Source organism: Lissotriton helveticus, chromosome 1_1, assembly GCF_964261635.1.
Source record: "Lissotriton helveticus chromosome 1_1, aLisHel1.1, whole genome shotgun sequence".
Lineage (NCBI taxonomy): Eukaryota > Metazoa > Chordata > Amphibia > Caudata > Salamandridae > Lissotriton > Lissotriton helveticus.
The window spans coordinates 1,838,821,036-1,838,847,426 of NC_136057.1; positions in this window are offsets into that span (position 1 = coordinate 1,838,821,036).

A 26,391-nucleotide genomic window follows, 5' to 3' on the forward strand; every position below is an offset into this window, starting at 1 on the left:
TCACATCAGAGTAATCATGGAAGCTGCCGTGACTTTGATGCAGCTCTGCATTCCCTGACCTTTATCCTGAGAAGGAAGATAGCTGTGCAGTGTGCAAGCCTGCACACTCAAGACAGGGTGCATTTGTTAATGCATTAAGGCATGACAAACTGTACCAGGTATCTTGTTAGATGATTGCAACAGGTCTGGCAGAAGGTACCCCCAATAGGCTTTCTTTAGTGCAGAGGTATTAGTGATAGATCGGTCTGAGTAACATTAGGAGCAATTAACATGGTTGAATTGTTTGTGTTTTTCACCATTCTAATAACGTTTATAACAATGATTCGTCTAATAATCATAGCTCATAGATTATTTACAAGGATCAGATCTTTTCAATAAATATTTGAAAATGTGTTCTCGTATCTTTTCTTTGCCACACCGTGGACATGCAAAAGTGACAAAAAAAAGGTTAGACCTGTTTCCAAGAATTCCTTGGGAATGGGAGTGGTCATGTTCGAGGGTACCAACAAACATCTATGACCTGGTGCAGTTAGGGGTTTAGATGTGGTACTGTGAGTTAGTCAAACCAACATTTACTGGTTATATAAGAAGACTGCGTCTCAGTATTAGGATGTTTTGTTTACCGAATACACAGTCCTACTAAATCTGTAGGAACCGTATAACAGCATATCCTTCATTTTGAAGCAAATCTTCCAAAAATCTTATAACACCCTTAGAACTGATGCCTAGTGCACACTTGACCTCAGGCCTTTTACAATAGAGGTCCACCAAAACAAACAGATATGGTGTAGCGAGTTCTCCCTGGATGGGCCCAAGAAAATCAATTGCAATCTCTTTCCATCGAGCCTCAGGTAATTTTCTCTTTTAATGGGCACATTTGTGTTTTGAGAATGTTATCACTATTGTCTCATTCAACTCAAACATGTACTGCTCTTTCCACCATAACATCTAAAGCAGGCCAACAAAAATCCTACCTAATCCACTCTTTAGATTCAGCAATACCAATGTGTCCTGTGTAACCCAGCTTTACAATTTTATTAACAAAAGTCCTCCTCTCTCACCCAATTCCTTTCTCATGTTTCAAAAAGGTCTTAAATGAACATCCCTTTCCTTCATCCCCTTGCACCAGTCTTTCCTCAAACATGAGACCACTTTTGTCAATTCAGGGTCCGCATTCAATTTTTTTACCCATTCAGCCTCCAATATTACCCCATATGATACTGAGCATAAATGAATCTTAATTAACCATCTGGATTTGTTCCTACTGCCTTCTCATTATCAATTTGTACTAGCCTTAACAAGCAATCAGTTGCACTGTAGCATGCACCTAAGATATATTTCACATTAAAACTAAATTCTTGCAAATCAATCACCCAGTGACAAACTCTAGAAAACACAGAATCCAACCCTTTTTTCATGAAAGTTTCATAAAGAGGTTTGTGGTCGGTCTTTACAATAAATGTGTTCCCTTACAAATGCTTAAACTAAGCCCAATACAGAGCAGGAAGCTCCTTTTCAATGACAGAGTAACACCTTTCCTGCTTCATCAAAGTATAACAAGCTAAAGCAATTGTTATCTCATCTTCTCTATCTGTTTGCTTAAGGACTGCACCTGAAACCAACAAAATGGCTCCAGTACCTACAAATGTTTTTCTTACTGGAACAAAAGCCCAAAGGTTAGGAGATCACTGCAAACATCTCTTCATTTCCTTAACTTCCATTTCATATTCCTTAGACCACACAAAATGTGCTCCCTTTTTGACAACTTCATTATCTCCTCAGTCTTTTTTGCATGTCCTTCCACAAATCAGACATAACATTCCAACCTATCCAAGTATGATGCAACCCATCTTCATTTTGGGGAAAAGACATTCTGCTTATAGATACTACCATTTCTCCTTTTGGTGAAACACCATTAGCCATTAACAGTCTTCTCATATTTACTCTCATCAGCTTCAATGTTAGGCTGTTTTCTTTAAACTTCTAAAGAACTTGTCATAACCTCTCATTGTACTTGTCCCTTGTTTTTCCGAAACTTTAAGACATCATCTTGGCAACATCCCACAGCAGAGATACCATCCAAAATACGTTCCATCATTCTATAAAAAGGACAGAAGATGCTGAAACCAAGCTAAACAGCATGCAATTCAGAAATGTTGGTAATGGGATGATGATCCACAAACAGATATATTGAGTGCCTTCAAATCAACACAAAGGTGAATTTTGCCACCAGCCTTCTTACCCACTACATTAGGTGCCAACCATTCACTTGACTCAATGGCATGATTATACCTGGCTCAATATGTTTGTACAGCTCAGCTTTCACATGCTCATGCACCCTAGAGGGTAACCTCCTTAGCTTTGAGACACAGGCCACAAGTACTTTTTTAGTATTACATCTGCGAATCTTATGGACATAAGATTCCAAACACCCCATTTTGTTCTTAAAAAGTCAGGATTTTTTAAAGCATCCTGGCAACCAACTACTACTTTGAAGACTTGGGCCTGAAAATTAGCATAAGGATCAAGGTGCTCTCCCGGATCCATTGGCCGACCAAGGGTATTAATTCCTTTTCTGACACATAAACTTTTCCCATTACCTTCTTAGCTCTAAAACCGCACATTGCCATTTAAAATAACCTTGCGGGAATATTTAGCCTCCCCCTCCTTTCCCCCAGGACACACATCGATTTCTTCAATACTTCCATAGATGTCATCAAGGCACTGGAAGATATCCTGGAAATTATGGTCAAACGAGAACAGGAATCAAAAAACATCTCCACGTCCAGTCCATCTAGATGAACAATTTCAATAAGATTCCAGTAACCAAATTCCTGTGCACTTCTTGCCTACTCCACAACTATGTCTCTCGTGTAAACAGGCTAATCACTTATTGACAGCACCACTGGTGTGCCTGTCACCGTTTACAGGCAGTCAGTAAAACATAACAAATCAAAGCACAATGCTTCTGTGATCCTACATCGGACATGTAGACGACGGCCATCAAATTCCTGGGTAAGAATACCACACCTGATAGGCAATTCCACACTGAGTTGAAGTGATGACAAAGCACCATAACACTAAATGCAGCATTCTCCAAACTTTCAAATACAATCCCTCCCAAACACCTAAAATGGCTGCCAGGCACTCAGATATCAGATGCTTTCTCGACAAAATCTGTCTTCTTTTCTTTCAAAATTAACCCAAACCAATGTGGCCTTCAAAACAACATATATTCTTTGTACTTGCAGTTGGGCTTGTCTTTTTGGACATTCCCAATTTTCCAAGAAGTCCACACAGGTTTTCCTTCAATTCCAAAAGCTAGTTGGCCTTGCTCTTCATGCCCTGCACCTGCACCCTCAGACAAACATCCTTTATAGCTTAGTTTCCTTAAGTATCCATACCTTCTTAACACATTGGAAGAAGTCCTCAAGCATGCAGAGCCCTTAGTTCCCCTAGACAACTTTTCTCCGAATTCTGCATCCGTTATCACCATCTGGTAAAGTTTACTCTTCAGCACATGTTAAGGTCTGCCCTCTAATATTATTTTCTTTCATCATCAGTGATAAATAACAGAAACTTCACACATGATGTATGGTTGAAGTAGGAGGTTTAATAGGTAAGACCTCATCCACCAGCTCATCCCACCCACCTCCACAGATAAAATCTTCTGCCCAGCAGGTGGAACAATAACACTCTAAATACAAACATTCTGTGGTGTCACAGAAAGCTTATGATGAACGACTGTGAATGCTGTGGAATGGCCAAGGAGTGTCCAAGCATATGCTTGACCTTTTTTTCTTCGGAGTATTATATAGCGTGAACTTGACCCAAAGGTATCAGGTATCAGAGCGCTTTATATGAGCACCTGTTGCGTCACACAAGGAAAAGAGAGCCAGCAACTCTTCTCTGATGTTTAGGATGACTGTTTCAGTGCAACACTTGTGCAAAAACTCGACTGACAGTCACTCATAAAGTAGATGATTTCAAGGTGTGGTGAAAATTTAAAAGGGACCACATACTCTATAGGTGCTGTTCTGCGAAGGAGACCAGAGATGGGTCTGTAGTTGGAGATGACCATTGTGTCTGTTTTTGATTTTTGGAGATGAGTCATGTTTGAGTTTTTACACGATAGCTAGATCGAGTGAGGCAGATAAAGCTGAATAACCCAAATACAGCAGATATTGGTGTACTATGTGGCACTTGATGTAGAAATTCCGCTAGACCCTGTTTGTGCAAGTAAAATACTTGAATGAGTCCCGTATACACTTTTAAACACTCATAAACACAAAATGAGTTACTAATATGTAGGCATAAAACAAATTTTCTTAGCATGGCTGATTCAAGCCAGATTACATTCAATTGTGTATGCATATTCGTAATTTACATGAACAGAAACTTATATATGCAAACTATTTATTCAAATGGGGCTGATTTACTAAGTTTTGGTATAATGCAGCAACCAGAGTTGCTGCTCTGTTTTTGTGTCAAAGAGGGACAAAAAACAACCCCGTTCCACATTTGGTGCTGTTTTTCTCTCCCCCAACACTGGCTCACTTTAGGTTGCCAATGCGCTAACGCACACACCCTTTGTCATAGTGCACCGGTGTGTGATTTCCGTCAAGCACAGGTTTTGAGCTGGAAGGGGAGCCTTCAAGGACATAAACGGTTCCTTAATATTATTCCTACTTTGTAAGTGTGCTGCATACATGCATCAAAAACCATGGGTCTCATTTATGAAAAGTGACGCATCGCTGCGAGAAAACAGCGATGTGTCACTTCTCAGTGCGCACTCCTTGCGACATACCTGATGCGTCATATTTAATGTATGACGCATCATGTCGCAAGGAGTTACAGATACGTCAGTATTTCTGACGTATCTGTAAGCGCAAAAGGGACGCATTGCTGGAGTGTGTCACAAAAGTGACGTAACTCTAGCAATGCTTCCTTTCACCTGGGGCAAGCCCCATGTGAAAGGGCTTGCGTCAGTCTTACGCCTGCTGTGAGGCAGGCGCAAGATTTTGACGCAACGGTGTCCTAGAAGTGACGCAGTGAAATCTCATAGATTTCACTGCCTCACTTCTACGAAGCTTTTGCGGGGAAACGTCCCCCCTGCATACATTATACCTGACGCAGGTATAATGTAGCGCAGGGGTTTACAAAGTGACGCATCTGCTTAGATGCGTCACTTTGTAAATAGAGCGCAACAGGAGGCATGTTTTACGCAGCCGATGCGTCACAAAAAGTGACGCAACGGCGGCATAAAAGTGACGCACTGCCTCATAAATGAGGCCCCATGGGTAGTTGCATGGAAAGTAACACCTATGGTACACCCCCTTGACTCAAAGTAGAGCATTGTCATGCTTAGATCTCCGCATAACACTTTGTGCTGAGTTTATGTGATTTTTGCGATGGGTTAATAACTCTGGGACAAAGTGTGTACTACTACTTTGGTTAATCCATCTGAGCACTTACAAAAGCGGGAATTATGATTTTTCCGGGCCACAACACTAAGACTTGTGAGCCGGCAACTATTTATTCAAAGGTGAGCTGCACAGAGAAATATTTTTTTAGCATAGGTGACTCAGATAATCAGAAATAATGCAAGAAAAATACTTCAAAATAGAAGTTAGTTAGTAGCAACCTTGGCTATCGTAATGGAAGCTTCACAGAAGCAATTTTTGACAGCGTTTAACCTGTGATGCCGTTCCAGGAAGACAGGCGTTTTAAAGATATTTCCTCATTGTGACAGAAAACAGAGCTTTGGCAAAAATGTTTTTTACTCCGCCTCGTGTGTCTTGGCTTCAGAATGGGACCGCGGATCTGGGTACCAGTCGGAGATATTCACCTAAGGGTCTGGAATGCACTCCTTTTAGGGAGGACGGCTCTGTTGGACTCTTTAAGAATGTTAAAAGACTCCCACTTTAAAATAACAACCATACTTCTCTGAAGTGTACAGGCATGATACGACGGGGACTGACTCACTCTCTCCCACCTTTCCCACAGCAGCTTTAATGTCTGTACGAGTTAAGCATCACGTAGGAACAGTGTGCTGGTGTTTACAAGAAGCATTACCTACTCTGTTCCGCCCTCGCCCTGTAATTACCACAGTGAGCAGCACATTCTCTCTAAGGGACCATCCCTCTGGCAGGGAGGCAAAAAGTGTCAGGAAATGAGGGGCATATTTACAAGGGTATTGCACCACTGGAGTGTCACTTTTACGACGCTCCGGTGGCACAATGCCCTGCTCCATATTTACAAAGCGGCGTTAAGTCACTTTGCATGGCTTATCGCAGCTTTGTAAATATGGTACCCTTTCACACCGTTTTCTGCGTGAAAGAAGCATACACTGGGGGTGTTGCTGTGGGTGTTCTACCACAACACCAATTGCTTTTTCATACTGTCCCAGATTTACAAGGATATGTAAATCTGAGACAGTGCCAAAAACTAACGCCACTGAAAAGCAGGTGTTAGAGTGGCGCAATGAGGAGAAATACTTTTATGTTTTTGCTCTTTCTATTTGTGCTGCATAGCTCACATAGAAGGAGCAAATCACCTTTAACCGCATGCGCGCTAGCAGGTTTTCCCGCTGTGCGCTGAATTTTGAAAAACGCGCGGTTTGTGACAAAGCCAGCTCGTCATGCGCGTAGCGCAGGTAACGCCCATGACGAGCTGGCTTTGTCATCCGCGTCGAAGGGGTTAATGATCGTTTATGCGCAGGAAGGTGTCACTTCCTGCACATAAACAATCATCCCTGCAACGCATCCACCCTTGCACCATGGTGCAAGGGTGTTGGTGCAAGGGTGCCTATGGTGGTGCTAGGCAGCTTTTTTTAGGGCCAGCACAAGGGAAAACACAGGGGTGCGCATTCTTTTTGTGCATAAGATGCATCCCTGCGTTTTTTAAATGAGGCAATACAGTTAAATTGCTTGCAGCCTCACGCTGCACCATTTCTTTATAAATATGCCCACAAGTCTCTCTCATTCTCAGAGAGAGAGAGGTATCCTAGGATCTGTTAATTAAAGGGTATTCTTGGCAGTTTGGTAAGAAACCACATAAGAATGCCAGTGCTTCGTGTTAGCAGTGTTGGGCCAGAGGCGTAACACAGGCCCCCGCAGCCCCCGCTTTGCGGGGGCCCCCGTGCTCCAGGGGCCCCCTCCGCACAGCCAGCACTTACTAGATACCTCGCTGCGGCCTCTATATAATAAATTAAATAGTGCACACATCTCCGCATCTGTGCAGAGACTGGTAAACTTTGTCATTTGCATTGAGTAATTAAAAGTGCGCGTAAGGAGGTGAGGCATTCCTGAGACGACCGAGGGAATGTGCGGCTGCCGGCCATAATTTAACTATTGCTAGCCCCTGAGTGGCCGCTTGGATGTACGCGGTCTCGTGCTCCTGGTGAATCACAGCGTCTCTGTTAAGGTAATCCCCACCTGGGGTGCGAGGCTTCTATCGAATGCCTGTCAGCCGTTGTTCTAGTGCCAGTGCCAGTAATTTCTGTTAAATTTATGTTAACAGTGCCCAAGAAGTGCAGGTTCTCTCCATTTCGAATTAAATAGGTTTCCGCCCCGACAGTATCTGCCCGTTTAAAGCACTGCTTCCAGCCGATTAAAGTGGTACTTTATTTATTTATTTATTTATAAACAGTTTTCTATAGCGCGAACTAGACCCTTGGGTATCAGAGCGCTTAACATCACATGGCATAGGAAAAAACATCAATGTAGTTAGATAACAGAAGAAAAGGTACAGGACTGCTACAAAATTCCAAGACATGAATAATACTGTTTTGAGGTAGTAGTTGAATTATTTCTCTCCTCTCCTGGATTGTCTCTTGCCTTCCGCCCAGTGTCCACTTATCGTGTGTCATTTTCTATAAATATCCCGATTTGTTATCTAATAGATCCCCACTGTCTGGTTACAAATGGCAACTTGCCTACCTATGGGAGGAATTTGCTCATGAGAAAGATCTTGGTTTCTTTCTTAAATGATGCAGTGTTCGAAATGTTTCTGATGTACGCAGGGACAGAATTCCAGATTCTAGGGGCTGCACCAGAGAACTCTCTCTCATGGGTTTTTTCCTTCCTGAAAATAGGTGGTCTCAGCAGCAGAAAATTGGCACTCCGGGCAGGTCTGTTTCTTCCTGATAATTCTATTTTCTTGGCAAGATATCTGGGTGTGTTGTGATGAATCGCTTTATGGGTGATACATGCCAATTTTAACTTTATTCTAGCTTCGTAGGGTAGCCAGTTAAGAGCTTTCAAGTGAGGGGATATGTGGTCAAATTTCCTCGTCCCTGTGATAAGTCTTGCCGCTGCATTGAGGCATGCTTTTAGAGGAGCTATGGAAATTTTTGGGAGACCTGCTAGTGTTGTGCACCCATATTCAATTCTTGAGATAACCAGTGATTGCACAGCTAGTTTTAGGTCATTCTCCGATAGAAATGACTTCATTTTTCTTAAGTAGTTCAGGTGAAAGCGTGCGTTTTTTGCCATTACTTTAATGTGGGTTTTCATATCAAGGTGTTCATCCAGTGTGATTCCAAGAGACTTTGCTGACTCAACTAGAGTCGGGGTGCAGTTTAGTGCTGTGATCATTTTGGACCATTCCTTCGCTCCTGCTTGTTTCTTTTGTGGTGCGATGAGTAAGAATTCAGTTTTATTTGCGTTTAGCTTGAGATGATTGCTAGTTAGCCAATTTAGCGTCATTTTGAGGGCCTCATTCATGATGGTTGTGTCTTCAATTGATGCAATCTTGATATAAAGTTGCGTGTCGTCTGCGTACATATGGTAAGTGTTGGAACTGGGGTCACCAGTCCCCTAGGGTAGCATGGCACGAGCGGGTAGGCATCAGAAGGCATATGTGTTAAGCGACCATGCAGCACACGCAACCACAGAGTCAGAAACATGGGCACGCAATTAGTGACACCACTCCAGTGAGCTTGTGTAAAAACTCAAGTCAACTTTATTAAGATAGAGCAGGATCAGGGTATTTAGGACTTCATCATAAAATTAGCTTCATAGCTCTCTTTTTAGGTACCTGTGTGTCAACACTTGGCATTACTTCAGTTGAATAAATATTAGATATTCCATAAATAATAAATATTGGATAAGTACATTTTTAGTAAAACACAGGCCTGACCTATGCCTTGCTCCTGGTCAGCACCTGCATCAAAATACCTTAAGGAGTTATAACAGAAAGCATTTCAATAGATAACAGTAGGTTTCTACTTTTTACTCCCCAAACAAGGCTGAGCGTTTCAGAACAGCAACATGTAAATAGATCACTATAAGTTTTTAATAAATATAGCCCTATGTGGAAGTAACCGTTTCATAAGGAATAAACAACCTCGTGGGTAGATAAACCATTTCCTTAATCACTCCTAGTAGGAATAAGCATTGAGCATGTTAACAGTTGAAGGAAAACTTTTCATTAGTTATGCATCAGCCTTTCAATTAATATGCATTTCACCATATTATGCATCAGCACATTTCATTAGAGGCCAATCATTTCCTTAGCAGTAACCTCTCTACAGATTAAATTATCATCTAAGAGGGCATCAGCAAACCCCTAACTAGGGTAGGATAACCATCCTACTAGGTACGAACTAACATCTCACCACCCCCCTGACTAAGCAGGCCATTAACACTCAGGCAGGAAGAACCCTCCCCTAAGCGTAGGTAAACATTTCCTTAGTCAGGAATAAACATTTCAGGGAATAGGAGTAACCCTTCCTCTGGAACAAAAATTGAGCTTTCGTTGACATTCAACAACTTCCCTATTTCACTAGATATACTCTTGTTTACAGGTGAGAATCAACATTCCATAGAGCCCACCTCTGCAAGAAATTCATGAGACTCATTTAGGCATGTTTCATGTAGAACTACACCTAACCACCTATAGGCATTCAGGGGGTGTAACATTGAACAGGAGCCACCCTATTTCACTAAAGGTAGAATATTCAATTTCCTGTTGTGAACATTTCATAAGTGTATTATGCACATTTCCTTTAAATACAAAGCATTTCATTAAGCTATAAATACACTATGCGAAAGGGCCTACATTTCAATAATCCCAAACAAGCCATGCATAAGGCTACAGTAATTGGCATTTAACAGTACCCCAGGCAGGGGTTAATTCTCACCCAATAATGCCCTTACGGTGTTTAGGGGTCCTGCCCCAGGTCAGGGGACTCTCCTGGGCTAACTAGGGCCAACTTGGACCAGTCACCGGTTTTCCCCAGGGAGGGGTTTTCTGTCTCTTCGCCGTTAATCTGGGCCAACGGGGCCCAACAACATTCTTCCCCAGGGGAGGGGCGAACTCGAGGTCTCATGCGACCTTCCGCCCTCCTCCCCGGGGGTTTACCTGCCTTCTTCGGCCCTTCCCGGGCCCTTGCGTAGGCTTCTGGTGGGTTTGAGGGCTCTGGCCCCTCTCGGCAAGTAAGTGCCGGCCGCCAACCACAGCGCGGCCGGAAAAGGGGGCTTGACACTTGCAGCCAATAGCTGCGCGGCAATGGAAGGGGGGGTGCGGCCGATGACGCGGCGCACCTCCGTCACGTGAGGTGAGGTCGAGGCTTCACGGCCTGTAAGGCCCAGCGCGACCTGACAGGAATTACGGCGGCCCTTTCCTGACACCGGGGGCCGCCGTGAAGACTCCTTCTGCTTGGCCTGGGCTGCGGCGGTGATCGCAACACTCAACAATGCTGCGGCAGCCCTCTCCAGGCACCGGGGGCTGCCGAGGACGATGACAGGCGAGGTTGGAACTTCAGCACAATGCCGGCGATCTCCTCAAAGAGCGCCACGAAGTCACAGCAGCGCTCCGGCCACGCAGCACCTCAGCAGGCGACAGGGGTGACAGCGCTGAACCGCGACGGGGGCACAGCGCACCACACAGACTCCTCGTCCCCAGCGCTTCACAAGATCCAGCAGGTGAGCGCTTCAGGCAACCTTCCAGCGCTTCTCAGGGGCACAACGCGCAGAGGCTTCAGTGCTTGGCAATTACGGCGCTATGAAGGCCACAGCAATTCCTGGCACCCGAGGGATGTAGCGCTCCTCAGGGCTCAGCCATTCTGGTAGTTCACAGCGCTAGGCAGTTTCAGCAATAGCGCTTAGGGCATTCACCACAGCGCTTCGCAAGGAGGCTAATCACAGCAGTCCAGGCACAGGTCACAGTGCTTTATAAGGGTTCTGGCTAGGAATGCAGCAGGACAGCAGTCCCAATAATAACTCAGTTCAGCTCCTGGCAGTGCAGGTAGTTTAGTCAGGAAGAGCTAAACACAGCTCAGGCAGAACATGTAGTTCAGTAGAACCAACAGGACAGCCACACGTCCGTGGCAAACCAGACAGAGGGATCCCAGATGGCGTCAGGGGCACAGGGAGCAACACAGCGCCAATACCTGGGTGGTTCTTCAAATGTCCTGTGGTGATTCAGTCTTCTCTTGGCGCGATGTTTCTTGCGCCCTTAGTTTAGTTGCTTGGTTTCCTGTTACTTGATTTAGTTGCTTGGTTTCCTGTTACTTGATTTAGTTGCTTGGTTTCTTGTTCCTTGAAGGGGGAATAAATTGGTGGCTGATGTTCCAAGCTCTTCTCAGCCAATCCCTTCAAGTGGTCCCTGGGGGTTCCCTTCCGCGGGGCTAGGTCGGTGGGGGGGGAACAGGATACCTCAACACTTGTAAAGCAGCACACTAGGCCCTGTCATTCCAGCATCATAAGACCCTGCCCTGACCCCCACTGCCTATCCTCCTGCGTAGGTACTTCCCCAGGTCTTCTCTTCCTCTCTTCTCCTCAGGAAAGTTTCCCTCCCTTTCCTTATATACTGCCAGTTGACAGTTGGTAGTGGCAGTTGGTGTCACCTCACCTCTCCCAAAAGGTTCCAGAGGCTTCCAGGAGGTTCCACCATTCTACCTGTGGACAGGCTGGCAGGCTAAGATGGATACATTGCCTGAGGGTTCCAGCCAGCCCCTGGCTACTAGAATGCGCCCACTAAACCACGCTGCTGCAGCAGTGGTCTGTGGCAGCCATATTAGGGGTATAAGGCAACTGTAATTTAACACTAGTTTTAAACTACACAGGGCATTCTCCACCACCCAAGGCCTATACAGTGTTGTTACCATGAGGGCATTCTAATTTAAAAGGGAAATAAAAGGCGAAACATTTTGGGGAAAGGGCCAAGTCTCACACATCTCCCCCCCAGCCAAAAGCCAGGGTAGACCGATCATTCCCTTGATGGGCTTCCCTGCTTGGGGCGGAAAAAGGTGGACGCAGGCCCAATACCACCATGACATTCCCGCTAATCCAACCACCCCACTGGTGTTCCTAGTGGGATGCGGCCAGGACAGACCTCCAATCCAGATGTCTCTGGCCCTTACTCTCTCTCAGAGTGGGGGGCAGTCGCCCCAGGCCCGTGGTACCTTTTTCCACTCTCCTCCTCAACCTAGGGTCTAAACCCCTAAGTTGAATTGGTGACAGGGGCGAGACCTACCTCTCCCTGCACCCCCTCCCAGGGTTCCGCACCCTCCCTCCTGGATGACGCATCGGGACAGCCTAGTCTCCCAACCTGGCGTTCTCTTAAAGAACACTCCAGGCCCAGTGACCACAGCTGGGGCACCTCGGGACACCCCTGAGAGTCACAACCGGGGGAACTCTGAATACAGAGATTCCTCCCGCCAGGTCAGGCAACCCCTGAACCTGACCACCCAACCCAGGATCTTTAACCCCGTGGCTGGACCAGTGCCAGAGGAGAGTCCTGCCTCCCTCTGCACCCCCTTCCAGGGTTCCGCACCCTCCTCCCCGGATAGGTACCCCTGGAAGTCACAACCGGGGGAACTCTGAATACAGAGATTCCTCCCGCCAGGTCAGGCAACCCCTGAACCTGGCCACCCAACCCAGGATCTTTAACCCCGTGGCTGGACCAGTGCCAGAGGAGAGTCCTTCCTCCCTCTGCACCCCCTTCCAGGGTTCCGCACCCTCCTCCCCGGATAGGTACCCCTGGAAGTCACACTGGTAGGGTCCATAGTTACTGGTACCCCACCCTCCAGGTCAGGCAATCCCTGCACCTGAAACCCCAGTCCAGGTTCTACACCCCGTGACTGGTCCAAACCCCGAACCTCGGGTACGCTGCCACCATGGAAGTACCTGGCACACATGATTTCAAGGTCTTCAGCTCTGTCTCTGTTTAGCTGAAGCCTGTGCACCAGCTTCCCTTCCTTCATTGCAAGGCTCACACTCTCCCTTTTCTGCTCTAACCTCTTTGACGACACCCCCCCCTTCCAAGGTTCTCTGGTGTGACCGCCTCCCTGGGTGTGACCTGCCCCTCCTGTCCCCATCCCCTCTCCCCTCTGGGTGGGCTCCTACCCGTGCCCCCAAAGTGGTACGGAGTTCCTTCTTCCCTCCTCCCAACAGGCACCCCCATCCCCTGACAACACTCCAGTGCCAGGTGAGGACTCAGATAATTCAGGAAAAAGGTTCTAGGATGTGGCGACAGAATGAGGTCCAACAGGCCCTGATACACTCACAGCCTAGACAGTGGAGGGGTCAATTCCTAAGGCTTGCACACACAATAATTGTGCAGCCCAATTGCTGTGCACCCTGTCCCAATGGAGGGTGCTGCATGGTCACAGGTCCTGGATCCCACCGCTCGACACCAATATGTTGGAACTGGGGTCACCAGTCCCCTAGGGTAGCATGGCACGAGCGGGTAGGCATCAGAAGGCATATGTGTTAAGCGACCATGCAGCACACGCAACCACAGAGTCAGAAACATGGGCACGCAATTAGTGACACCACTCCAGTGAGCTTGTGTAAAAACTCAAGTCAACTTTATTAAGATAGAGCAGGATCAGGGTATTTAGGACTTCATCATAAAATTAGCTTCATAGCTCTCTTTTTAGGTACCTGTGTGTCAACACTTGGCATTACTTCAGTTGAATAAATATTAGATATTCCATAAATAATAAATATTGGATAAGTACATTTTTAGTAAAACACAGGCCTGACCTATGCCTTGCTCCTGGTCAGCACCTGCATCAAAATACCTTAAGGAGTTATAACAGAAAGCATTTCAATAGATAACAGTAGGTTTCTACTTTTTACTCCCCAAACAAGGCTGAGCGTTTCAGAACAGCAACATGTAAATAGATCACTATAAGTTTTTAATATATATAGCCCTATGTGGAAGTAACCGTTTCATAAGGAATAAACAACCTCGTGGGTAGATAAACCATTTCCTTAATCACTCCTAGTAGGAATAAGCATTGAGCATGTTAACAGTTGAAGGAAAACTTTTCATTAGTTATGCATCAGCCTTTCAATTAATATGCATTTCACCATATTATGCATCAGCACATTTCATTAGAGGCCAATCATTTCCTTAGCAGTAACCTCTCTACAGATTAAATTATCATCTAAGAGGGCATCAGCAAACCCCTAACTAGGGTAGGATAACCATCCTACTAGGTACGAACTAACATCTCACCACCCCCCTGACTAAGCAGGCCATTAACACTCAGGCAGGAAGAACCCTCCCCTAAGCGTAGGTAAACATTTCCTTAGTCAGGAATAAACATTTCAGGGAATAGGAGTAACCCTTCCTCTGGAACAAAAATTGAGCTTTCGTTGACATTCAACAACTTCCCTATTTCACTAGATATACTCTTGTTTACAGGTGAGAATCAACATTCCATAGAGCCCACCTCTGCAAGAAATTCATGAGACTCATTTAGGCATGTTTCATGTAGAACTACACCTAACCACCTATAGGCATTCAGGGGGTGTAACATTGAACAGGAGCCACCCTATTTCACTAAAGGTAGAATATTCAATTTCCTGTTGTGAACATTTCATAAGTGTATTATGCACATTTCCTTTAAATACAAAGCATTTCATTAAGCTATAAATACACTATGCGAAAGGGCCTACATTTCAATAATCCCAAACAAGCCATGCATAAGGCTACAGTAATTGGCATTTAACAGTACCCCAGGCAGGGGTTAATTCTCACCCAATAATGCCCTTACGGTGTTTAGGGGTCCTGCCCCAGGTCAGGGGACTCTCCTGGGCTAACTAGGGCCAACTTGGACCAGTCACCGGTTTTCCCCAGGGAGGGGTTTTCTGTCTCTTCGCCGTTAATCTGGGCCAACGGGGCCCAACAACATTCTTCCCCAGGGGAGGGGCGAACTCGAGGTCTCATGCGACCTTCCGCCCTCCTCCCCGGGGGTTTACCTGCCTTCTTCGGCCCTTCCCGGGCCCTTGCGTAGGCTTCTGGTGGGTTTGAGGGCTCTGGCCCCTCTCGGCAAGTAAGTGCCGGCCGCCAACCACAGCGCGGCCGGAAAAGGGGGCTTGACACTTGCAGCCAATAGCTGCGCGGCAATGGAAGGGGGGGTGCGGCCGATGACGCGGCGCACCTCCGTCACGTGAGGTGAGGTCGAGGCTTCACGGCCTGTAAGGCCCAGCGCGACCTGACAGGAATTACGGCGGCCCTTTCCTGACACCGGGGGCCGCCGTGAAGACTCCTTCTGCTTGGCCTGGGCTGCGGCGGTGATCGCAACACTCAACAATGCTGCGGCAGCCCTCTCCAGGCACCGGGGGCTGCCGAGGACGATGACAGGCGAGGTTGGAACTTCAGCACAACGCCGGCGATCTCCTCAAAGAGCGCCACGAAGTCACAGCAGCGCTCCGGCCACGCAGCACCTCAGCAGGCGACAGGGGTGACAGCGCTGAACAGCGACGGGGGCACAGCGCACCACACAGACTCCTCGTCCCCAGCGCTTCCCAAGATCCAGCAGGTGAGCGCTTCAGGCAACCTTCCAGCGCTTCTCAGGGGCACAACGCGCAGAGGCGTCAGTGCTTGGCAATTACGGCGCTATGAAGGCCACAGCAATTCCTGGCACCCGAGGGATGTAGCGCTCCTCAGGGCTCAGCCATTCTGGTAGTTCACAGCGCTAGGCAGTTTCAGCAATAGCGCTTAGGGCATTCACCACAGCGCTTCGCAAGGAGGCTAATCACAGCAGTCCAGGCACAGGTCACAGTGCTTTATAAGGGTTCTGGCTAGGAATGCAGCAGGACAGCAGTCCCAATAATAACTCAGTTCAGCGCCTGGCAGTGCAGGTAGTTTAGTCAGGAAGAGCTAAACACAGCTCAGGCAGAACATGTAGTTCAGTAGAACCAACAGGACAGACCACACGTCCGTGGCAAACCAGACAGAGGGATCCCAGATGGCGTCAGGGGCACAGGGAGCAACACAGCGCCAATACCTGGGTGGTTCTTCAAATGTCCTGTGGTGATTCAGTCTTCTCTTGGCGCGATGTTTCTTGCGCCCTTAGTTTAGTTGCTTGGTTTCCTGTTACTTGATTTAGTTTCTTGGTTTCCTGTTACTTGATTTAGTTGCTTGGTTTCTTGTTCCTTGAAGGGGGAATAAATTGGTGGCTGGTGTTCCAAGCTCTTCTCAGCCAATCCCTTCAAGTGGTCCCTGGGGGTTCCCTTCCGCGGGGCTAGGTCGGTGGGGGGGGAACAGGATACCTCAACACTTGTAAAGCAGCACACTAGGCCCTGTCATTCCAGCATCATAAGACCCTGCCCTGACCCCCACTGCCTATCCTCCTGCGTAGGTACTTCCCCAGGTCTTCTCTTCCTCTCTTCTCCTCAGGAAAGTTTCCCTCCCTTTCCTTATATACTGCCAGTTGACAGTTGGTAGTGGCAGTTGGTGTCACCTCACCTCTCCCAGAAGGTTCCAGAGGCTTCCAGGAGGTTCCACCATTCTACCTGTGGACAGGCTGGCAGGCTAAGATGGATACATTGCCTGAGGGTTCCAGCCAGCCCCTGGCTACTAGAATGCGCCCACTAAACCACGCTGCTGCAGCAGTGGTCTGTGGCAGCCATATTAGGGGTATAAGGCACCTGTATTTTAACACTAGTTTTAAACTACACAGGGCATTCTCCACCACCCAAGGCCTATACAGTGTTGTTACCATGAGGGCATTCTAATTTAAAAGGGAAATAAAAGGCGAAAAATTTTGGGGAAAGGGCCAAGTCTCACAGTAAGATATTTTAGAATTTCGCAGGATTTCTGTAAGGGGTTCGATATATAAATTAAACAGTGACGGAGATAGAGTCGATCCTTGGGGTACTCCAATTGAGTTAGGGCAAGAAGGAGAAAGAGATTGATTTACTAGGAATTTCTGAGTTCTATTCCGTAAGAATGATTTGAGCCAATCCAATACAGTGCCGGAAATTCCCATCCTGCCGTGCAGTCTGTTTAGAAGTTTTTTGTGGTTAACTGTATCAAACGCTGATGACAAGTCTAGGAGGATGAGTAGACAAGATTGGTTGTGATCTAAAGCTTGAAGTGCATCATCGACTATGTGGAGGATTGCTGTTTCCATGCTGTGGCCAGCTCTGAATCCTGATTGGCAATCATCCAGTAGAGAGAAGTTGTCGATGTGTCGGCTTAACTGATTTTGTACACATCTCTCTATTAATTTGGCAAGAAGAGGGATATTGGTCACTGGGCGATAGTTATTTGGATCTGCCGGGTCTGCTGTGGGTTTTTTGAGGATCGGGACTACTTGACCTGTCTTGAGGCATTCTGGGACGACCCCCTGGGAGAGTGATGCATTTATAATTTCCGTCCATATTGGAATCATAATATGGCTTATTTTTTCCAGGCATTTTGATGGTAGAGGGTCGTTAAAGTGATTGTTAGGTTTAGTGGCCGCGAGCGTTTTAGTGATCTCAATCTGGTCTAAAAGTTTGAAAGTGTCCCAGTGTGCCTTGTTTTTAGTCGCATTGTTCGCATAGCTCGTTGCAGATTGTGATGCAGGAGTGTTGTCGCTGGGGTTATCTGCAGCGATCCTGAGTTCTTTTTCCAGATCGTTGGCTTTGTTATAGAAAAAGTTTGAGAATTCTTCGCAACTTGGTTGTGTTATAGTAACTTCTTGGGCAGATTTTGCCAGCTTATTTGATTGTGATTTTATAATCTCAAACAGTTTCCGTGGTCTGTTTTTGGCGTTGTCCAGTTCAGATCTGATAAATTCCTTTTTCGAGTTGATGATCTTTTTGTTATATTCCTTTCTGATCTTTCTGAGGGATTTCAGCTCAGGGGATGACGGGTGTTCTCTCCATTTTCTTTCTGCACGTTTCAATTTTCGCCTATCTTCATTCAATATGCCATTAAACCAAGGGTTTTTAATCTTTTCCGTGACTCTTTTTAATTTGAGTGGTAAGGTGGAGTTGACTATTTGCGATATTGTGGTCGTGTAATGGTTCGTTAGATCCGTCACATTCTGCGTGTTGTCTGGTGGGATTAGATCTCTTTTGCAGCTTTCCAATAGAAGATCTATATTCGAGTCTCTGGTTTCTCGTATCCATCTCTTCCTTTTGCTAGATTGAGTGGTTTTGATCTTCTCCTGTTATGATATTAGGAAGGTTATGGCGTGGTGATCTGACCAGTCGCATGGTTCTATTGAGAGGATTGAGATGACATTGTTCTTAGAGATGATCCAGTCTAATGTTGCTCCTTTCTTGTGAGTAGGTTGTAGACAGGCTTGTGATAAATTTAACTCAGTCAGAAAGTCTTTAAAGGCGTTGACCTGTTTGTCGTCGTTGTCATCCCAGTGTAGATTAAAATCACCTAGAAATATATTATTACTGTCATTGCTGGAGTTGGCAGTGATGATCTCCATTAGTTGGTCAATGAAGTTCATATTATTTCCCGGAGGGTGATATAAGGCATGTAGGTTGCAAATCTGTTTGTTAGCTGATCTTATGTGGAGCCCAAGGTATTCGCATGATTCTAGAGGGTCTGATTGAAAATGGCCAATTTCTAAGTTTGATCTGTGATACAGGCAATACCACCTCCTGTCTTTTTTAGTCTGTCAAGTCTCATTATGTTATAGTGTGGGGGCACCAACAAGTCTAAGACTGGGGACGAGGATTCAGACAGCCATGTTTCGGTAAGGATTGTTACATCTATTTCCTGATTGATAATGATATCAGCTATGTCCGAAGCATGTTTCGCTGCCGATCTGCAGTTGAGCAAAAGGCATTTTAATGATTTTTCTGTTCTATCTGTGATCCTGTTTGACGTGTCGGTGGTTAGTTGGATTTGTTGTAAGTTGTTGAGATTGGGTTTCCTTCCATTTCTCGTGGATGTTCTGTTTGTGTCTATCGATACTCTTTTGATTTCCTGAACTCTGGTGGGGTCCGATTGCTCGTACTCCCTGAGTAGTGCTAGTATCTCTACTTCCGACAAAGAGTTTTGATTCCTATTTGATCTGTTTTGTCTGTCTGACAATGGCATCGCTCTCTTTTTGTTTTTGTCTTTGGTTGTATTTAATAGCTGTTGGATGTGTTCTACTTCCGTGTGAGTGTTTTCTGTAATATCACGTAGTCTTTCTATACCTTTCAAGGTGTTTGATAATTCCTGCGACATGATACTGATTTGTGTTTAAATCTCGAGAATTTTTCTCATGACCTTAGTTGACGTAATGTGATTATTCCTTCGTATGATTCGATCTTCCCATTTTCTGTTCTTGCCTTTCCGTTCAGACCCCTGTCTCATTTTCTTCTTATTTCTCTCCTTTGGTCGGTTTTCTCCTCGGACCTTAATTGCTGGGTTGTCCGTTCTGTCTCGGCTTGGAGATCCACTGTTGTTGAAGTTGTTTGTATTTCGTGTTCTCTCATCTTCGTTCCTGGTCAACGTACTTTCTGTTCCGCATAAGGCTCCTGGTTGAATGTCCTGTTCCCGGAGGTCTCTAGATGGAGTGCTGATTTGTTCAGGTACCTGTCGGTCTCTGGTTGGGGTACTAATTGTGGAGATAGCGTCGGATGAGGTTGTGTTGTCTTCTGACGGACTCTGGAGTTGTAAAGGCCTATTGACTCATGATTGCGTGACTTGATCAGGTTCCTGGCAGACCCTAGATGTGGTGCTTATTATATTGGTGTGGTTGGGTGTGACAAGGTTGTCTTCTGTGTTTCTCTGGTGTATTAGTGGCTTCGTGGTCTCTATGTTTCTTTTTAAGGATGCGAAAAAGTTGTCAAATTTTTCCAGGTCGTTGTTAGATGCTTGGATCATCACTATCCCAGTCTTGAAGATAGTAATGCAGAGGTCCGCTCTCAGGTTGGGTGATACTTTTGTCATATATTTTGTACCACGAGGGATGTTACTTGTGGATTTTATATAGAGCAACCTTGTAAAGGCATTGCGCCATTTCACCCTTTTTCTGGTGAAGAATATCATATCTTTCATGATGACTCCTTTGGCCATGCACACAGAAGTGTCAGAGATCAATGTGTCAGGGTTTTTCCTCATAATGTTATGCTTACATTTTTTGGCTGTATTCTTAGAAAGGAAGATTGGGTATTTTATGATGTATGCCTTCCCACTTGTTAGTTCCAGGTAGTTTTCCTCCATATTTGTGGTATGTGAAACAGTATTAAGAATTTGTTTCCCTCTTAGTATGAGTACTCTCTTAATTAATTAATTAAATGCCTTTTCTTCTTTTGTTGTGCTTTATATTTAATTGTGAGGACTTTTCAAGATGTCCGCCGTGATTGTATCACTATTGTGCTGATGCCTTCCTCTGTTTCTGTGGTTATAGTCCTCTTTCACTTTCCATGGCTTGGTTTAGACTAAGGGATAAGCTCCTTTCTCTGTTTTTGTAGTTTTGGTCCTTTTTCTCTTTCCATGATTTGGTTTAGACCAAGGGATAAGCTCCTTTCTCTGTTTTTGTAGTTTTGGTCCTCTTTCACTTTCCATAGATTTGTTTGGAGCATGGGATTAGCTCCTTTCTCCTTGCCCCTGTTAGAAGTCCTCTTTTATTTTTTCCTGTTGTAGAGATATTATTTTCTTTATAGGCCCACTTTCGCTATCTATGAGTTATTTCCGCCATTTTGGGGTCTATTTTCAATTATTTTTGGTCCCTAGTCGTATTGGACAGAAGGAACTGCCCTATCCTTATGTATTTCGATTGAGTGTCTGTAGCGGCCGCCATCTTAAGGTCAGGCACGCCATTTCGTGGTTTCACCTCTTCTACAGCGAAGCAAACAATTTCTCAATGGTTATCCAAAGCATCATGTGTCTTGAGAGCACATCGTGGATCTTGGCTCTGGCCACTTCAGATGAATACCTCCTGGTATCGCCGGGATCTCTCACCTCTGCTCACTGCAGTCTCTCCTCTATGTCCGTTATCGCTCTGCGTCCCCAGCGCTGTGCTGCGGACTTCATTCCGTTCCGGCTCCTACTTTGCACCCTCTCCAGCCGCCTCGGGTCCCCAGGACCTCGGTCCCAAGTTAGTGCGCTCTCCCGCCACACTCCGTGATGCGAAGCTGGCCCCGCTCCACGTCGTTCCTCCGCTCTTTCGCACCTCGGACCCCCGACTCGGTGATCCTGTTGCTGGACCTTCGTCTCCGCCTCAGTTGCTTCTCGCTGAGTTCCAGTAAGCCGCTTCGCCCCTGTGGCAGATTTCTGAATGTTTCAGTTGCCGCTGGGCTCTCACACCTCGTTCTTTACTTCTCCCAAAAAGAATGCAAGCGTTCCACAGGGTCTGCACTAACCCCACCCCCTTAAACAGACATTTGCTTCCTTTGGCTGGAGTAAAAAAGGCCTAACATGTGGATGGAGAGTCTAAAAGTACACAGATGACATCCATCCAGCAGGTGGTTTAAAAGGAAAGAGGCTGGGGCCTAGCACCCACGGATCCATGCGCGCTGCTGCTGGCTGGGTGCACCGGAGTACACAAGCGGCCTCTGAATGAATCTAAAGGCTGTGATGTGGTCGGACTTGTTTCCAGAGGGGGTGGGGCAGGGGCACATCAATCTTTATGTTTTTCAATTATGCGCATCATTGGCGTCCTATAGGCGGGATACCCGATACCCCTCAATTGCGGGCAGGTTCTGGCGAAGACTGTGTGTTTTTATCAGTGAATGCAAGAAGAAGCCAGTGAGGAGTTGTGGCGTAGTAACTGTTTACCAAATGTTGTCACCCGGGGTTTCGGTCAGTATCACTCCAGTGATTTCTATGGGCTTGGCTTTAAGTATGCCGTTGTCTTCTGCAGCAGAGGCCAGTCAAAGTAAAGTACCACCTGGCTCGCTTTTGATGGCCTTCCCAAAGAACACTGCATTATTTTGCGTCTTTAAAGGTGAAAACACCTTTCTGAAGCTGTGTTTAGCAAAACATCATTTGTGTTGAGGCTACTGCCTCCCATTCACCTTGTAGACAGATGCTGGCCTCTTAGTATGCAGTGCCAGGGCTTTCTTAGTTCAGACTCCTGCTGGGCCCATAACAAAGGTCCAATTTAAGGGGTCATCAGGCCTCCTTTTGTTGGAGTCTCCTGGCTGGCAGCATTCAGGAGCCTCACATCTAGAGGCAAATTCAGCAGAGGGGAAACAAAGGCTCGCCTTGTTAGCACTTCACACATACTTAAGAGAGGCAGCTTTTCACTTTATTTAGGGGATATGCATTCACTGTGAGAATGTCAGATATGTTGATCTTTCCCAGTATTTACATAAAATAAATAGCATTTATATAGTGCTTACTACCCCTGAGGAGGCGTTGTAATAATTAAAATATCACTATTTTTTCTTGTAAAGCACTATGGGTAGAATAAGTCTACGCTGACAAAAGGCAACAACGTTTTATATGTAGCTTACAAAAGTGCAAATCTTCTGCCTAAATCAAGAGGGATTCCCAGTACACTGGAAATGTGCTTTAATGTACTCATTATAGACATGTTAAACATATATGTGAGGGCTTAAAATCTGATGTCACTTCTTATGATGCCACTTCCTGTGCTGTCACGCGCCATGATGTCACTCACCGTGATGTCATGTGCCGTGATGTCACTCACCGTGATGTCATGTGCCGCGATGTCACACGCATGATGTCACTTGCATACTGATTAACTAGGTTAGTCCCCCCACTTCATTGTGCCTCGGTTATAAATAAAAAAAGTATGTATTAATTTGTAATGTGACTTTTCTGTCTTTGTTCCCTTTAATTATCAGTCATGGATCATTCAGGCAGCCCTAGAACACAATTAAAAGTGCTTTCTATTTATATTTGCTGTTCGAAATATGCACAGATAAGTCAGTCTGGGACATCAAAATAATGAGCTGGCAACCCTATTGATAAGACTGGAAGTTTGTTGCAGGATCAGCACATTATTTATTTCCTACTCCCTAGATCCCTTTTAATGCCATAATAGCAAAAGATTAACTTTTATCTGAAACCCCAGTCCGCCGCCAATAACATGCTGAGTTACTTCAAGTGTCTGGGAATGCACCCTGCATTCAGAGAACTCACTCCTCATTTCTGCCCTTCACTTTTACGCTCACCCTGCACTCACCACGATCACAATGCACTCACACTGACCACCATGCACTCACACCATTCACCCGCTTACCCTGCACTCACAGCGATCACAATGCACTCACACTGACCACCATGCATTCACACCATTCACTCGCTCCCCCTGCACTCACAGAGATCACTCTGCACTCACAATGCACTTGCACTGTTCATCCTGTTCCTCACCCTGCAGTCACGCAAGCACACTACACACCTTTCACTCACCTGTCCCCCTCACTGCTCAATCTGCAATCTCACTCAAACAAGCCCATCACTAACCATGCATTCTTTTGTCCCACTCTGCACTTACATCCACACCCAAATTCATATGGTCACCTCACTCACCCTGCAGTCACGCCTCTTACCCTACTCTCACCCTGTTGCATCGCTCACCGTGCACTCACATGGGCACTCCTGCCACCCACAAAGCGCAGAGGGTAATGTGCCTGCTATAAAGAACGTGCACCATGCAGATCACAGAACTGAGTGTGAGTAGTGCTATGAAAAAATGAAATGTTTGTCAGAAAGGTGCTATAGTGAGATTAGGTGCATTGTTAGTGAGTGGTAGTGAGGGAATTCATGGAGAAGGAGGAAATGTGGGAGGGCGCACCAAAAAAAGACTTGCACCATGTGCGTCCAGTGCTAGGGCCTGCCCTGGCTGGGAGTGGTTGCCCCCCTGAAGTTCAGGTCCAGTTGCGCCTCTGGTTTCAATCCCCCAGACAACTCTTTAGTTCTAGCTTTCCTAATTTGTTATCTGAGGCTTAGGTCGGTTATGGCCACTGGGGAAGCAAGGGGAAAAGCCAATCCGTGAATGGGTACAGGTGTGCCACCCCCAGTGCCACACTCATTTGATCTCCATAGTATAGATATGTCTATCTCTGGATGGACATGATGTGGTACTTCTCGCGTTTTGAATCATGAGTGAAAGCTCACAGAGTTGAATATGGACTTTTATTTTTTTTAGCACACTGCTATGCTAATACAGAATTGTCAACCATGTTGAAAATAACGAGTTGTTTGAAAATGTATATTTTTTCGTACACCACAGTGTTTATAATGTGAGGGCACAAAAGTCTCTTACTCCTCCCAGTATTGATGTTAATTGTTCACCGAATGTGCAATATTCATCTCCATCTTTGAAGATCAGGAATTCATCTTCACAATAACCTCTCTGTGGAAAAAAGGATGTGTCTATCACTCTGCATAACCAACCTCTTCATATAGTATGATTTACTCCCTTCGAAAATTCTATTGCCTTCATCGGCAAAAGAGAAAGGAAGGTGATCGGAATTTTACTTTTCCCTCTAACAACTAACCACGTTATCATCTCCAGCTTTACTCTGAACTTCCTAAAACACTTCAATATAGACTTTCTGAGACGGAGAGCTGTTATATGGGAATGGAGTGTATTGGAAAAATGATGTGTGCTCATATTTTAAAAGCAAGCCTACAACTAGATACTATTTGTTTGGAATTATTTGCTGCTTGAGCAGATTTGGATGTTCCTAACTGAAATGTACATGCCTTTGCTTTTTCGCGGACCAACACGAGGGGCTGACAGACATCTTTTCAAATTATTTAGGTGCATGGATTTTGGTGCCCCTTTGCCTGCAGGACTGTCTCTGGTCACCCTGTTACTTCCATGTACATGCCCACCATTTCGTGATGGGCTGCTATTTTCCCTCACACTTCCTTTCACGGGCAGTAAATTCTCAGCTCATGTTCCATGCCAGAGCCCAGGCCTAATTCAAAGTGCTCTGCCACTTATCATGTTAGTCGAGCCATATCCTTGGGACCACCTCTTGCCAGGGCCTCCTTTACTCTCCCCAGGTCACAATTGCTGTCTCTTAAGCTGTTATTACTGGATGGGAGATTGTTGCAACCATTAAAGGCAGATGCCATCCAGAGACGTTTTAAGGCATGGGCAAAATGGGCTTCGGCACCTTTATGTACAAATAAAAGGGGCATTGTTTGACTGGACGGGTTTGATGTTTATGCTGCTAAATTGTATTGCTTTATCAGGTACTTTGAAATATTTATGCCTTCATGCACAAACAAAAGGGGCGTTAGTTTTACTAAATAGGTTTGACTTAGGTACGCTGCTGCTTGCTGTAATTGTTATTGATTTACCAGTCACTTTGAAATATTTGCACCTTTGTGCACAAGCCAAAAGGGCATTTGTTGACTAAAGTGGTTTGATTTGTGTATGCTGCTTGCTGCTGTACTTGTTACTGTTTTGCCAGTCACTTTGAAATATTTAAGCCTTCAAAAAGGGAATTGTTAGTATAAGCCAGTTTGATTATTGTATGGTGCTGTAGTTGTTACTGTTTACCAGTTGCTTTGAAATATGTGTGCCTTTATGCACACACGGAGAATTGTTTGACTTAACCTGGCTTCATTTTTGCATACTGCTGGACTTGTGTTTTTTCATGCACTTTGAAAGAATGTTCACCTTGATGCAAGAAAGTTGGATTGTTTTACAAAACATGCTTGATTTTTGTATATTGCTGGACTATTGATTGCTTTATTATGCACTTTTGGAAGTATTTGCACTTTTGTTTTGCTTTACCAACTACAGTTTGTATAGATTTTGTCATTAGGAACTTGCTGATATGGTTTGTTTTTATTCTACCTGTTGTGTTATTTATGGTGTTGCTTGCACTTGTCTGTAATATGTGTGCCTTAAATCTTGTATGTAACATTGTTTATACTACAGAAATTATAAATTCAAACAGAGAAACATTGCATCAATGTTCTGAAGCATCCAAACAGTTTTCATCCTCAGCCTCGTTTGCCTGCCTGTTTTATCCTGCTTACTAATAAAGATATGATGGTAGAAATTGAAATTGCTTCCTCAGTTCACGTTATTATCATGAACAGACCTAGACCGTCGCAAGGGTGTGGCATTTTGATAATTCACTAGTGTATTTCTCTTGGAATTCGCAGGATACTGAGCTTTATCTTGTGTTCTTCTCATGTATATTGTCAGTCGAGTCTATGGAATTGCAGGTTTGGGTTTGTCTTTCAAAGTTTCAAGTTATTGTCCATCAA